Source organism: Phyllobates terribilis, unplaced genomic scaffold (assembly GCF_046119375.1).
Source record: "Phyllobates terribilis strain yellow unplaced genomic scaffold, ASM4611937v1 Scaffold_13__5_contigs__length_258822181, whole genome shotgun sequence".
NCBI lineage: Eukaryota > Metazoa > Chordata > Amphibia > Anura > Dendrobatidae > Phyllobates > Phyllobates terribilis.
Genome location: NW_027362773.1, coordinates 183613994 through 183630699, shown reverse-complemented (window position 1 = coordinate 183630699; position 16706 = coordinate 183613994). Strand labels below are relative to the sequence as shown.

The window sequence follows — 16706 nt, the reverse complement described above, 5'->3', positions numbered from 1 at the left end:
CTGGTGCGTTGTCACTTGTGCGTCACACCACCAATCAAAAAAAGGTAAGAGGGTGCCATCAGGTATGTGGTGCAACTCCTCCTTTTTTCCAGCGAACACAGACCACTGCCGTGACTGATGGACTGGGATATGAACTTTGATTTGCACCAACTCTACTTGAATTATCTTTCCGATGGAACCTTTAAGCACACCATGAAAAATCTTTAGTGACTTCTGGATGAGCAAAAGTTTTGCAATTTCTTTTTTTCTCACCCTTTTTCCAGCTAATAGATCCAGCACGCTAATTATTAGCCAGATTTCATCAACATTTTAAAACTGTCCTTGTTGTGATATCATGGAACTTTAAGCACACCTGTGGAATAAAAAGGGAGGAGATATTAATTTAGCACTGTGTATTAGATATACATTTACAGAACAGCTTTAGAACCTGTTTTCACCATAATGCATGAATTTCCCAGGTTCCACTGAGATTTGAACTCAGATCACTGGATTCAGAGTGAATTTCTCACATTTCCACAATTTACACATGCTCTTTTACCATTTTCAAAAGAAAATCCAGCCTATTCCATCAGTCATATGGTTCCATGGTGTAATGGTTAGCACTCTGGACTCTGAATCTGGCTATCTGAGTTCAAATCTCAGTGGAACCTGAGAAGTTCTTTGTGCACAGCAGTTTAATGTTTTCTGCTCACACTCAATTTGCCAATGCACATGGTTTAACATAAAAAGAGAAAGTTGAAATCCACATGGCAAATAAGATCTACACTCCCTGACAGAAGTTATGTCTCTTATCCATGTTATGTAAATAAAAGCTTATAACCTGATGTTAATTTCATCCATTGGTTTTATAAATTACTCTTTTGAAAGCTGAAACCCTTCCAAATTTGGTTTAGGTTAAGAAAATAAATTGTCATCAATGCTGAAATATTGATAATTAAATGAACACAGAATGGTCAGATTTTGGCAAGACAAAAGTTTTGTTGCCCACAGAAAGTAATGTGATATTCAAACAAATAATTATCTTAAAATACAAATATATGTTGCATAACATTTGTGAATGAAGTTGTGGTGCTGTTAGAGTCATATTTAATATTTTGTGTCACTTCCATGAGCTTGAAGGACTGCATTCATGTGGTTCAACAATGATTCATACAATTTATTAATGAAGTCATCAGGAGTAGCAAAGAATGCAGTCTTACATGCCTCCCAGAGTTCATCTAGATTCTTTGGTTTTGTCTTCCAAGCTTCCTCTTTCATCCTACCAAAAACATGCTCAATGATGTTCATGTCTTGTGACTGGGCTGGCCAGTCCTTGAGCACCTTGATCTTTTTTGCCTGGAGGAACTTTTGTAGAGATGAATGTATCAGATGGAGCTCAATCCTGCTGCAGAATTTGACCCCTTTTATGATTTGGAATGTAAGAGGTAGCTAATACTTCTTGATATTTTAGGCTATTGATATTGCCTTCCACCTTGCAAATGTTTTGCACACCCCCTTACTGAATGTAACCCCAGACCATGAAATTTCCACCACCAAATGTAACTGTTTTCTGGGTGTATTTTGGATCCATATGGGGTCCAGTAGGTCTCCTGCAGTATTTGCAGTGGCTGTGGTGTAATTCTACTGAAGATTCATCAGAGAAATCCACCTTCTGCCACTTTTCCAGCTTCCATCTGTTTAGCAGTCTGTGGGACTTTGCAAATGCCACACGTTTTTTTATTTGCCTTTTGTTTAGTGCTGGCTTCTGGGCACTGATTCCACCATGGAGGCCATTTCGAGACAGAATCCTATAATCTGTTCTAGTTGACACAGGGACTTGTGGTGACCAAGCCTGTTGGAGCTCTGCTGCAGTGGAAGAGGGGCTTGCTTTGGATTTTCTAACAAACAAACGTTCCTCCTGAGCAGTTGTCTTGTGGGGTCTGCTGGACCTGAGCTTGTCAAACACATCTGCAGTCACTTCAAATCTTTTTTTAATTCCTTGTACTTGATGCTGAGACACATTAACCCCTTAACGCCCGAGGGTGGTTTGCACGTTAATGACCAGGCCAATTTTTTCAATTTTGACCACTGTCACTTTATGAGGTAATTACTCTGGAAAGCTTCAACCCCGAGGTGCTTCACAAATTGATTCGTAAAAATGAAAAAGTGTTTTTTTTTTCACTTTTTCATTTTTACGAATCAATTTGTGAAGCACCTAGGCGTTCCAAGTGCTCACTATGCATCTAGATAGGTGCCTTGGGGGGTCTAGTTTCCAAAATGGGGTCACTTGTGGGGGAGCTCTAATGTTTGGGCACACAGGGACTCTCCAAATGCAACATGGTGTCCGCTAACAAATTGTCGGCTCAAATTGTTAGCAGACACCATGTTGCGTTTGGAGAGCCCCTGTGTGCCCAAACATTGGAGATCCCCCACAAGTGACCCCATTTTGGAAACTAGACCCCCCATGGCACCTATCTATATGCATTGTGAGCACTTGGAACCCCCAGGTGCTTGACAAATTGATTCGTAAAAATGAAAAAGTGTTTTTTTTTTCACTTTTTCATTTTTACGAATCAATTTGTCAAGCACCTGGGGGTTCCAAGTGCTCACTATGCATCTATATAGGTGCCTTTGGGGGTCTAGTTTCCAAAATGGAGTCACTGGTGGGGGAGCTCCAATGTTTAGGCACGCAGGGGCTCTCCAAACGCAACATGGCATCCAGTAACAATTTGAGCCGATTTTCCATTCAATTTGTTAGCGGACACCATGTCGCATTTGGAGAGCCCCTGATGTGCCTAAACAGTGGAGCTCCCTTACAAGTGATCCCATTTTGGAAACTATACCCTTCAAGGATTTTATTAAGGTGTATAGTGAACATTTTGAACCCAGTGGTACGACACAGAATTTGATAACAATAGGTCATCATATTGAATAAGTTGTCATTAGTCTGGAGCGCAAGTGCTCGCTACTTGAGTTTGCATCGGGTACTCAGGTATGCACCATGTACAGCGTGTGCTTGATTGACATGCTCGAGTCCTTGCTTTGCATTTTTCACGGTTATTAGACTCTCAAAAAAAAACATGCGGGGATCGCTCGTGCAAGGCAGGCAATCCCCGCAAAGTTTTTTTGGCCACGAAGTATATGGGGTGGAGACTCGAGCATGTCACTCAAATACCCATGATACTCAATGCATACCAGAGCACCCGATGCAAACTCAAGTAGCGAGCACTTGCGAACCCCATCACAGCCCTAACCCCAAACCCAGCCCTAACCCTAGCCCTAACCCTAGCCCAACCCTAACCCGAGAGTTTATTTCTTACGCCGTTCCTCATGCGGTATAAGTGATTAGACGACCTTATTCTTTGGGTCGGTGAGACTACAGCGATACCAGAATCATATGGGGTTTTTATGACTGACAGATGTCACACACTAAAAGACGCATTTTTTGTAAAATCTAGTTTTTGCATCGCCATATTTTGAGAGCTATAATTTTTCCAGATTTTGGCAGGCAGTCATGTGATGGCTCGTTTTTTGCAGGATGAGTTGACGTTGTTATTGTTGCCATTTTCAGGCACGTGACATTTTTTGATCCCTTTCTATTCCGATTTTTGGGAGGCAGAATAAATAAAAAACCAACAATTCAGGAATTGTCTTTTTTGTTTTTTTTTATTCTGTTCCGCGTGTGGTAAAATTGATAAGGCAGCTTTATTCTTCGGGTCAGTATGTTTACAGTGGTACCACATTTATATAGTTTTTCTATGTTTTGCACTTTTACATAATAAAAGCAATTTTATAGAAAAAAATATTTTTTAGCATAGCTTTATTCTGAGAGCTATATATATATATTTTTTGGCTGATGGAACTGTATCGTGGCTTGTTTTTTGCGGGACGAGATGACGTTTTCAGAGGTACCATTTTTATTTATATTTGTCTTTTTTATCGCGTGTTATTCCATTTTTTGTTTGGAGGTATGGTGATAAAGCATTGTTTTTTGCTTCGTTTTTTTTTTTTACCATGTTCATTGAAGGGGTTAACTAGTGGGACAGTTTTATAGGACATGTTGTTCTGGACATGGCGATACCAAATATGTGTACTTTTATTGTTTTTTTTATAATAATATTTATTGATGGGTACATTATATTTTTGCAATTTTTATTTATTTATTTTTTTTCACTTTCTGATAGTTTTTATACTTTAATACTTTGTCCCACTATGGGACTTTCACTTTTTTTTCTCTGATCGCCTTCATGGCACAGGAATGCAGCACCATCCCTGTGCCATGCAGGCTGTCAGCGCTGGACAGGGAGAAGATTGTTTGGAGATGCACCGCGCATGTCCAAACAATATTCCTGCTGTCTGGTGACCCGGATGTTGTCATGACGACATCGGGTCATCATGGCAACATCCTGGAAGCCACAGCAGACAGCGCTGGAAGCCGGAAGAGGAAGTGAGTATCGGCGATCACCTCCCCTTGCCTCCGCAATGCTGTGATCGACTTCGATAGCAGCATCGCGGGTATTAATGTGCTGGGAGCGGTGCGTGACCGCTGCCTGCACATAGTACCGGGTGTCAGCTGTGACAATCAGCTGACACCCGGCGGCGATCGCTCCCGCACAGCCTGTGTGCGCGTGCGATCGCCATGACGTACTAATATGGGTCTGGCTCTTAAGTCCCAGGGCACAGACGCGTATTTGTACGTCAAATGTTGTTAAGGGGTTAAAGGTGCCAGTCACCTCTGTAGTGGATCTGGTCTTCAGGCTCTTGATAATCAAGGCTTTGGTCACAGGTTGATTATTTGGCATGTTGTCAGAGCTCAAGTTGCAGTTCAAGTGAAGGTCTGGGGTGCTGGGTTTCTTTTCATACACACCCACTAATTAACTGATCATTTACTGAGCAATGGTGAGGATGTAAACTAGGATTGGGTGCAATATATGACCAGGCAACAAAACTTTTGTCTGTGTTCATTAAATGATCAATATTTCAGCATTGATGTCAATTTATTTTCTTAACCTATACCAAATTTGGGAGGGTTTCAGCTTACAAGAGAGTAATAAATAAAACCAATGGATGAATTTAACGTCAGGTTATAAGCTTTTATTTACATAACATGGATAAGCGACATAACTTCTGTCAGGGAGTGTATCTATCAAGAAAGGTTAACGCGAAAGTTAAACTTGACTTCATAAAGCAAAACTCATACCATCTATGTCGCACCAAGCAACTGTACTCTATGACTTGTGCCAATGTTCACATGACACTTTTTCCAGGTGCTCGCAAAATACTGTGAACGTCACTCAGTAACCTTCCAGGAGTCTATCTAACCTTCTCATTGACTTGTATTGCAAGTATAAAGCAACCAAAATATACCTGAAGAATGATATGCTCACTTCTGTTAACTGCTTGGCGTTTTGGGAAACTTGATGAAGTTAAAAGACGTTCAATACCTGATCATATGAACAGCAAGACTTTTTGCATGGAAATTAATCTGTTCAAACTTTTGAGCATTTTCAAAGCCTTTTTCAGGAAGTGTTTGGAACAAAGTCACTCGAAATCCGCCTTATGAATTTTTAAAAACCTTGAACTTTACAAGGTTCCAATTGATGATACCTTTAAATCAGATTTTTACATTTCAGTGAGGCCTGGAATTTTGTTTCCAATTGAAATCTTCCATTTTCTGAGATCTCTTCCAGAAGGATAATCACTGATATTGATCATGGTGGTATAAGAAAAGGTGTGAAATTCATAAGAATCAAACAGCGTCCGAGTAGTTGTGGCTGAGTGGTTAAGGTGATGGACTGGAAGTCTTTTGGGGTCTCCCCATGCAGGTTCAAATCCTGCCAACTGCATCTAACTTCATGCAATGTTTTCACTTATTACTTGAGTAGATCAATTTGCACGTTCCCAAGTCTATCCCCCACGGAAATGGTCTGCAATATTTGGATGGGATTTGTAGAACCAGCTTAACAGCATCTGTAGATCTTCTTTTGATTATTCAGCCTGGTGGAATGTCACTAGTCCATCACACCACCAATCAAACAAAGCTCAGAGGGTGCCATCAGGTATGTGGTGCAACTCCTCCTTTTTTCCAGCGAACACAGACCACTGCCGTGACTTATGGACTGGGATATGAACTTTGATTTGCACCAACTCTACTTGAATTATCTTTCCGATGGAACCTTTTAGCACACCATGAAAAATCTTTAGTGACTTCTGGATGAGCAGAAGTTTTGCAATTTCTTTTTTTCTCACCCTTTTTTCAGCTAATAGATCCAGCACGCTAATTATTAGCTAGATTTCATCAACATTTTAAAACTGTCCTTGTTGTGATATCATGGAACTTTAACCACACTTGTGGAATAAAAAGGGAGGAGATATTAATTTATTACTGTGCATTAGATATACATTTGCAGAACAGCTTTATAACCTGTTTTCACCATAAGGCATGAATTTTCCAGGTTCCACTGAGATTTGAACTCAGATCACTGGATTCAGAGTGAACTTCTCACATTTCCACAATTTACACATGCTCTTTTACCGTTTTGAAAAGAAAATCCAGCCAGCTCCATCAGTCATATGGTTCCATGGTGTAATGGTTAGCACTCTGGACTTTGAATCCAGCTATCTGAGTTCAAATCTCAGTGGAGCCTTAGAAGTTCTTTGTGCATATCAGTTTTATCTTTTCTGCTCACACTCAATTTGCCAATGCACATGGTTTCACATAAAAAGAGAAAGTAAAAATCCACATGGCGAAAAAGATCTATCTATCAAGAATGTTTAACCCAAAAGTAAAACTTGACTTCATGAAGCCAAACTCATACCATCTATGTCACACCAAGGAACTGTACTATATAACTTATGCCAATGTTCACAACACACTTTTTCCAGGTGGTTGAAACTGACAAGGATTTCAAGCCGAAACCGCTTCAAGAAACGACAGTGATTCTTTTCCTGAATCATCCCTTTTAGTGTTTTCCAGCATTTTTATAAACATAGTTTGGTGAAGTTTTTCTAAGAATTGTTTTGGGCATCGATTGAGTTTGTTTTCGTATTTTTTTTGCTTGCAAAATGCTGCGAACGTCACTCATGAACCTTCCAGGAGTCTTTCTAACTTTCTCATTGACTTGTATTGCAAGTATTGCGCAAGCAAAATATACCTGAAGAATGATATGCTCACTTTAGAAGTGTATTGAGCTGTAGGGTGCGTTGCTGGAAAAGGGGAAAAAAAACAAAAAACCTCTTTAAATTTCTTAGTTTGCGAGTGTGAACGAGCTGAGTGTCACCATAGCGTAAGTGCAAACGAAAGTAAGTGTGTGACTTGTTTTTCATTGACTTTGTATTTAGGGAGTTTGGAAGGGAGGACTTTGGACTGAATTGCTGTCTGTATTTTATTAATTCTTTACTTTTATTTTTACTTAACATTCTGTCTATTGCAATCCCCATTAGGAAATGAGCTCCATTATTGACAATGCTATCCAGTGTACATCTTGCCATATGTATGCATTCCTTGAACAGCCGGTCGGGGTTGCTTACTGCTGCGCGAGATGTGTGCACGTTGTGCGTTTGGAAGCCCAGGTACTGGATCTAAATGAGCAGCTGGCAACACTGAGATCCATTGACAATATGGAAAGGAGTCTGCTGCTCACTGAGCAGCAGCTCAGTGGGGTAGATGTGGGGGAGGGTGGTAGTCGGGAGCTGCAGGACAGTGAGGCCGCTAGTTGGATGACAGTTAGAAGGGGAGATAGAGGGAAGAGTGCCAGGGAGGTTAGTCCTGATCTGGCACACCCCAATAAGTTTGCAAAGTTGGCAGATGAGGGGAGTGACGGTACAGGGGTAGCACTGCTGCAGCAAGGCATGTCCCCTGAAAGCCGGAGGAGTGTCAGCTCCAGTAAAGAGGGAAATAGGAGAGCAGGGCAGGCCAGGCAGGTGCTGGTAGTGGGGGACTCAATTATTAGGGGAACAGATAGGGCAATCTGTCACAAAGACAGGGATCGTCGAACAGTGTGCTGCCTACCTGGCGCTCGAGTCCGGCACATCGCTGATCGGGTTGACAGATTACTGGGAGGGGCTGGTGAGGATCCAGTGGTCATGGTGCACATTGGCACAAATGACAAAGTTAGAGGTAGGTGGAAGGTCCATAAAGATGATTTCAGGGAATTAGACTGCAAGCTGAAAGCAAGGACCTCCAAGGGGGTATTCTCTGAAATACTACCGGTACCACATGCCACGCCAGAGAGGCAACGGGAGATTAGGGAGATAAATAAGTGACTCAAGAGCTGGTGTAGGAAGGAGGGATTTGGATTCCTGGAAAACTGGGCCGACTTCTCAGTTGGCTACAGACTCTACGCTAGGGACTGGCTGCACCTAAATGGGGAGGGTGCAGCTGTGCTGGGGGAGAAAATGGCTAGAAGGTTGGAGGAGTGTTTAAACTAGGGATTGGGCGGGGAGGGTATTCATTTTATAGGTGGGGAAGATAGTGCAGATAGTGACCTTGGGCACAAATAAAGAAATTGGGGGTGGGGTTAGAACAGTCAATAAAGTAAGAAGGAATAGAGGTACAGAGAGATACATAAAATGCATGTACACTAATGCCAGAAGCCTCACCAACAAAATGGAGGAATTAGAATTAATTTTGTTTGAAAATAATTATGACATGGTATGGATATTTGAGATGTGGCTGGACGAGAGCCATGACTGGGCAGTTAATTTACAGGGCTATAGTCTGTTCAGAAATGACCGTACAAACAAGCGAGGGGGGGTGTGTGTTTATATGTAAAATCATCCTTAAAACCCGTCTTGTGGGAGGATATATGTGAATCTAATGAAAATGAGTCCCTGTGGGTGGAGATAATGGGAGGGGGAAAAAATAATAAATTACTGATAGGGGTTTGTTATAAGTCTCCAAAAATAATGGAAGTAGCGGAGAATATCCTCGTAAAGCAAATAGATGAAGCAGCGACTCAAGGAGAAGTCATTATTATGGGAGACTTCAACTACCCTGAAATACATTGGGGGACAGAAACATGTAGTTCAAGCAAAGGTAATAGGCCAGACCGCATATCAAATATACGAGTTGGGGGTCACTTGGGTAATAGTGATCACAAAATAATACATTTTCATGTAACCTTTAATAAGATGTGTAGTAGAGGGGTTACAAGGACACTAAACTTCAGGAAGGCAAATTTCCAACGGTTGAGAGATGATCTTAGTGCAATAAACGGGGACGATATCCTGAGACATAAAGCTACACAAAACAAATGGGAGACATTTATTAAAATCATGAATAGGACCTGTACACAATATATACCCTTTGGGAATAAACATGCTAGAAATAGGAGGAAACCACTATGGCTAAATAGAGCTGTAAGGGGCTCAATAAGTGACAAAAAGAAAGCATTTGGAGAACTACAGCAAGAAGGTAGTGATGAGGCATTAAATAAATATAGAAAATTAAATAAATTATGTAAAAAACAAATCAAGGCAGCAAAGATTGAGGCAGAGAGAATCATAGCCAGAGAAAGTAAGAATAACCCCAAAATATTCTTTAACTACATAAATAGTAAAAAACTAAAAAATGATAGCATTGGCCCCCTTTAAAATAGTCTGGGTGAAATGGTAGATGAGGATAAGGAAAAAGCCAATATGCTAAATGATTTTTTTTCAACCTTATTTACACAAGAAAATCGCATGACAGAAAACATGATTAGTGATAACAAAAATTCTCCATTAAATGTCACTTGCTTAACCCAGCAGGAAGTACGGTGGCGTCTAAAAATCACTAAAGTTGACAAATCCCCGGGCCTGGATGATATACACCCGTGAGTATTGCAGGAATTAAGTAATGTCATAGATAGACCAATATTTTTAATCTTTAAAGATTCCATAATAACAGGGTCTGTACCACACGACTGGCGTATAGCAAATGTGGTGCCAATATTCAAAAAGGGGACAAAAACTGAACTTGGAAATTATAGGCCGGTAAGCTTAACCTCTACTGTGGGTAAAATCCTGGAGGGTTTCCTAAGAGATGCTATAATAGAGTGTCTGAAGAAGAATAACCTCATGAACCAATATCAACATGGGTTTAGGAGGGACCGCTCCTGTCAAACTAATCTGATCAGTTTTTATGAGGAGGCAAGTTCTGGACTGGACCAAGGAAATGCAGTGGATGTTGTGTATATGGACTTTTCAAAAGCTTTTGATACGGTTTCACACAACAGGTTGGTACATAAAATGAGAACAATGGGGATAGGGGAAAATATATGTATGTGGGTTAAGAATTGGCTCAGTGATAGGAAACAAAGGGTAGTAATAATGGAAAACAATCAGACTGGGTCTCAGTTAACAGTGGGGTACCACAGGGGTCAGTATTGGGCCCCCTTCTTTTTAACATATTTATTAATGACCATGTAGGGGGCATACAGAGTAACATTTCAATATTTGCAGATGACACTAAACTCTGCAGGGTAATAAACACAGAGGAGGACAATATTATATTACAGGAGGATCTATGTAAACTAGAAACTTGGGCTGAAAAATGGCAAATGAGCTTTAATGGGGATAAATGTAAGGTAATGCACTTGGGCAGAGGAAATAAAATGTATAATTATATGCTTAATTGTAAAACACTGGGCAAAACTGTAACTGAAAAAGACCTGGGGGTATTGGTGGACGACAACCTCACGTTTAGTGGCCAGTGTCAGGCAGCTGCTGCAAAGGCAAATAAAATAATGGGATGCATTAAAAGAGGCATAGATGCTCATGAGGAGAACATAATTTTACCTCTATGCAAGTCATTAGTGCGACCACACTTAGAATAATGTGTACAGCTTTGGTCTCCGGTGTATAAGAAAGACATAGCTGAACTAGAGAGGGTGCAAAGAAGAGCGACCAAGGTTATTAGAGGACTGGGGGGTCTGCAATACCAAGACAGGTTATTACACTTGGGGTTATTTACTGTGGAAAAAAGAAGGCATAGAGATGATCTTATTACTATTTACAAGTATATGAGGGGACAATACAAAGACCTTTCTACTGATCTTTTTACTCTGAGGCCAGAGACGGGGATAAGGGGGCATCTTCTACGTCTGGAGGAAAGAAGGTTTAATCATAATCAGAGATGGGGATTCTTTACTGTAAGAGCAGTGAGACTATGGAACTCTGCCGCATGATGTTGTGATGAGTGATTCACTATTAAAATTTAAGAAGGGCATGGATGCCTTTCTTGAAAAGTATAATATTACAGGTTATATATACTAGATTCCATGATAGGGTGTTGATCCAGGGAACTAGTCTGATTGTCGTATGGAGTCGGGAAGGATTTTTTTCCCCCAATGTGGAGCTTAGTGTTTGCCACATGGGTTTTTTTGCCTTCCTCTGGATCAACATGTTAGGCTATGGGTTGAACTAGATGGACTTACACCACGTGCAGAATTATTAGGCAAATGCATATTTTGATCACTTTGATACTTTTTATACATATTGTCCCACTCCAAGCTGCATAGGCTTGAGAGCCAACTACCAATTAAGTAAATCTGGTGATGTGCCTCTCTGTAATGAGGAGGGGTGTTGACTAATGACATCAACACCCTATATAAGGTGTGCTTAATTATTAGGCAACTTCCTTTCTTTTGGCAAAATGGGTCAGAAGATAGATTTGACGGACTCTGAAAAGTCCAAAATTGTGAGATGTCTTGCAGAGGGATGCAGCAGTCTTGAAATTTCCAAACTTTTGAAGCGTGATAACCGAACAATCAAGCGTTTCATGGCAAATAGCTAACAGGGTTGCAAGAAGCGTGTTGGCCCAAAAAGGCACAAAATAACTGCCCATGAATTGAGGAAAATCCATCGTGAAGCTGCCAAGATGCCATTCGCCACCAGTTTTGCCATATTTCAGAGCTGCAACATTACTGAAGTATCAAATAGAACAAGGTGTGCGATATTCAGGGACATGGCCAAGGTAAGAAAGGCTGAAAAACAACCACCTTTGAACAAGAAACATAAGATAAAACGTCAAGAATGGGCCAAGAAATATCTTAAACTGATTTTTCAAAGGTTTTATGGACTGATGAAATGAGAGTAACTCTTGATGGGCCAGATGGATGGCCAGAGGCTGGATCAGTAAAGGGCAGAGAGATCCACTCCGACTCAGACGCCAGCAAGGTGGAAGTGGGGTACTGGTATGGGCTGGTAACATCAAAGATGAACTTGTGGGACCTTTTCGGGTTGAGGATGGAATGAAGCTCAACTCCCAGACCTACTGTCAGTTTCTGGAAGACAACTTATTCAAGCAGTGGTACAGGAAGAAGTCGGTATCGTTTAAGAAAAACATGATTTTCATGCAGGACAATGCTCCATCACATGCATCCAACTACTTCACAGCATGGCTGGTCAGTAAAGTTCTAAAAGAAGAAAAAATAATGACATGGCCCCCTTGTTCACCTGATCTGAACCCTATAGAGAACCTGTGGTCCATCATAAAATGTGAGTTCTACAGGAAGGGAAAACAGTACACCTCTCGGAACAGTGTCTGGGAGGCTGTGGTGGCTGCTGCGCGCAAAGTTGATTGAAAACAGATCAAGCAGCTGACAGAATCTATGGTTGGAAGGCTGTTGAGTGTCATCATAAAGAGAGGGGGCTATATTCATCACTAATTTTTTTTGTTTTTGTTTTTGCATGTCAGAAATGTTTATTTCTAAAATTGTGCACTGATATTGGTTTACCTGGTGAAAATAAACAAGTGGGATGGGATTATATTTGGTTTTTATTAAGTTGCCTAATAATTCTGCACAGTAATAGTTACCTGCACAAACAGATATCCTCCTAAGATGGCCAAATCTAAAAAAAACCCACTCCAACTTCCAAAAATATTAAGCTTGGATATTTATGAGTCTTTAAGGTTGATTAAGAACATAGTTGTTGATCAATAATAAAATGATCCTCTAAAATATAACTTGCCTAATAATTCTGCACACAGTGTAGTCTTCCTTCAACCTTAAAAACTATGTTACTATGTTACTTCTGTTAAGCGCTTGGCGTTTTGGGAAACTTGATGAGGTTAAAAGACGCTCAATACCTGATCATATGAACAGCAAGTCTTTTTGCATGGAAATGAATCTGTTCAAACTTTTGAGCATTTTCAAAGACTTTTTCAGTAGGTGTTTGGAACAAAGTCACTCAAAATCCGCATTATGAATTTTAAAAAACCTTGAACTGTACAAGGTTTAAATTGATGATACCTTTAAATCAGATTTTTACATTTCAGTGAGGCCTGGAATTTTGTTTCCAATTGAAATCTTCAATTTTCTGAAATGTCTTCCAGAAGGATAATCACTGATATTGATCATGGTGCTATAAGAAAAGGTGTGAAACTCATAAGGTTGAAACAGCGTCTGAGTAGTTGTGGCCGAGTGGTTAAGGTGATGGACTAGAAATCCATTGGGGTCTCCCTGTGTAGGTTCAAATCATGCCGACTATGTTTAACTTCATGTAACATTTTGACTAATTATCTGAGTTGCACATTCCCAAGACTATTCCCAAGACTATTCCCCACGGAAATGGTCTGTAATCTTTGGATCGGATTTGTAGAACCAGCTTAACAGCATCTGTAGACCATCTTTTGATTATTAAGCCTGGTGAGATGTCACTTGTGCGTCACACCATCAATCAAAAGAAAGCTCAGAGGGTGCCATCAGGTATGTGGTGCAACTCCTCCTTTTTTCCAGCGAACACAGACCCCTGCCGTGACTGATGGACTGGGATATGAACTTTGATTTGCACCAACTCTACTTGAATTATCTTTCCGATGGAACCTTTTAGCACATCATGAAAAATCTTTAGTGACTTCTGGATGAGCAGAAGTTTTGCAATTTCTTTTTTTCTCACCCTTTTTCCAGCTAATAGATCCAGCACGCTAATTATTAGCCAGATTTCATCAACATTTTAAAACTGTCCTTGCTGTGATATCATGGAACTTTAAGCATACTTGTGGAATAAAAAGGGAGGAGATATTCATGTACCACTGTGTATTAGACATACATTTGCAGAACAGCTTTAGAACCTGTTTTCATCATAATGCATGAATTTCCCAGGTTCCACTGAGATTTGAACTCAGATCACTGGATTCAGAGTAAAATTCTCACATTTCCACAATTTACACATGCTATTTCACCGTTTTCAAAAGAAAATCCAGCCAGCTTCATCGGTCATCTGGTTCCATGGTGTAATGGTTAGCACTCTTGTCTCTGAATCCAGCCATCTGAGTTCAAATCTCAGTGGAACCTGAGAAATTACTTGTGCGCAGTGGTTTTATCTTTTCTGCTCACACTCAATTTGCCAACGCACATGGTTTAACATAAAAAGAGAAAGTTAAAATCCACATGGCAAAAAAGATCTATCTATCAAGAAAGTTTAACTCAAAAGTTAAACTTGACTTCATGAGGCAAAACTCATAACATCTATGTCACACAAGCAACCGTACTCTATAACTTGTGGCAGTGTTCGCATGACACTTTTTCCAGCTGGTTGAAACTGACAAGGATTTCAAGCCGCAACGGCTTCAAGAAACAACTGCGATTCTTTTCCTAAATCACCCTTTTTAGTGTTTTCGAGCATTTTTGTAAACATAGTTTGTTGATGTTTTTCTAAGTATTGTTTTGGGCATCGATTGAGTTTGTTTTAGTTTTATTTTTGCTCGCAAAATGCTGCGAACGTCACTCAGGAACCTTCCAGGGGTCTTTCTAACCTTCTCATTGACTTGTATTGCAAGTATAAAGCAAGCAAAATATACCTGAAAATGATATGCTCACTTCTGTTAACCGCTTGGCGTTTTGGGAAACATGATGAGGTTAAAAGACGCGCAATACCTGATCATATGAACAGCAAGTCTTTTTGCATGGAAATGAATCTGTTCAAACTTTTGAGCATTTTCAAAGACTTTTTCAGTAGGTGTTTGGAACAAAGTCACTCAAAATCCGCCTTATGAATTTTAAAAAACCTTGAACTGTACAAGGTTTAAATTGATGATACCTTTAAATCAGATTTTTACATTTCAGTGAGGCCTGGAATTTTGTTTCCAATTGAAATCTTCCTTTTTCTGAAATGTCTTCCAGAAGGATAATCACTGATATTGATCATGGTGCTATAAGAAAAGGTGTGACACTCATAAGGTTGTAACAGCGTCTGAGTAGTTGTGGCCGAGTGGTTAAGGCAATGGACTAAAAATCCTTTGGGTTCTCCCCACGTAGGTACAATTCCTGCCAACTACATTTAACTTCATGTAACATTTTGACTAATTATCTGAGTAGATCAATTTGCACATTCCCAAGACTATTCCCCATGGAAATGGTCTGTAATGTTTGGATCGGATTTGTAGAACCAGCTTAACAGCATCTGTAGATCTTCTTTTGATTTTTCAGCCTGGTGAGATGTCACTTGTGCGTCACACCACCAATCAAAAGAAAGCTCAGAGGGTGCCATCAGGTATGTGGTGCAACTCCTCCTTTTTTCCAGTGAACACAGACCCCTGCCGTGACTGATGGACTGGGATATGAACTTTGATTTGCACCAACTCTACTTGAATTATCTTTCCGAAGGAACCTTTTAAAACACCATGAAAAACCTTTAGGGACTTCTGGATGAGCAGAAGTTTAGCAATTTCTTTTTTTTCACCCTTTTTCCAGCTAATAGATCCAGCACGCTAATTATTAGCCAGATTTCATCAACATTTTAAAACTGTCCTTGCTGTGTTATCATGGAACTTTAAGCACACTTGTGGAATAAAAAGGGAGGAGATATTCATTTACCACTGTGTGTTAGATATACATTTGCAGAACAGCTTTAGAACCTGTTTTCATCATAATGCATGAATTTCCCAGGTTCCACTGAGATTTGAACTCAGCTCACTGGATTCAGAGTCAATTTCTCACATTTCCACAATTTACACATGCTCTTTCACCGTTTTCAAAAGAAAATCCAGCCAGCTTCATTGGCCATGTGGTTCCATGGTGTAATGGTTAGCACTCTGGTCTCTGAATCCAGCCTTTTCAGTTCAAATCTCAGTGGAACCTGAGAAATACTTTGTGTTCAGTGGTTTTATCTTTTCTGATCACACTCAATTTGCCAATGCACATGGTTTAACATAAAAAGAGAAAGTTAAAATCAACATGGCAAAAAAGATCTATCTATCAAGAAAGTTTAACTCAAAAGTTAAACTTGACTTCATGAGGCAAAACTCATACCATCTATGTCACACCAGCAACCGTATTCTATGACTTGTGCCAATGTTCGCATGACACTTTTTCCAGCTGGTTGAAACTGACAAGGATTTCAAGCCGCAACTGTTATGATCTGCTACAGGGACTAAGGAAAAACAGGAGATCTGTCCCTACAATAGAACTAAACTAGATCCCTACGATGTAACGGGGAATCTGATCCTGCGATCAGACCCGCTAAAGTCCTCGGCTAGTCTGTACGAAGACCTATAGATGTGAGGGAGGGATCCCTACAAGAACTAGGGACTGGGATAAGTTGGACACCTCCTAGCAGAAATAGTAGCAGTCAAAGACAAACACACAACAAAAAGCATAGAGATCAGAAGACCTAGCAAAACTAACAGAGAATGGCAACAGAGCACCAAGCTAGCTCAAGAGTAGTAAATACAATGAAGTCCAGCAAGGCCAGGAAGGCGGAGCCGGATTAAATAGGCAAAAATGGTCATGTGACCAGCAAAC

At 40.3% G+C, this 16706-nt stretch overlaps 3 non-coding genes across 3 annotated transcripts; all 3 read left to right on the top strand.

The window, feature by feature from the left end:
- The first annotated feature begins 578 nt into the window (after positions 1 to 578).
- TRNAQ-CUG (transfer RNA glutamine (anticodon CUG)) lies at positions 579 to 650 on the top strand. The gene has a single exon. It is a non-coding gene; the product is annotated as a tRNA-Gln (tRNA).
- Positions 651 to 6554: 5904 nt separating this feature from the next.
- TRNAQ-UUG (transfer RNA glutamine (anticodon UUG)) lies at positions 6555 to 6626 on the top strand. Its single transcript has one exon. It is a non-coding gene; the product is annotated as a tRNA-Gln (tRNA).
- Positions 6627 to 15160: 8534 nt separating this feature from the next.
- On the top strand, positions 15161 to 15242 carry TRNAF-AAA (transfer RNA phenylalanine (anticodon AAA)). The gene has a single exon. It is a non-coding gene; the product is annotated as a tRNA-Phe (tRNA).
- The last annotated feature ends 1464 nt before the right edge of the window (positions 15243 to 16706 follow it).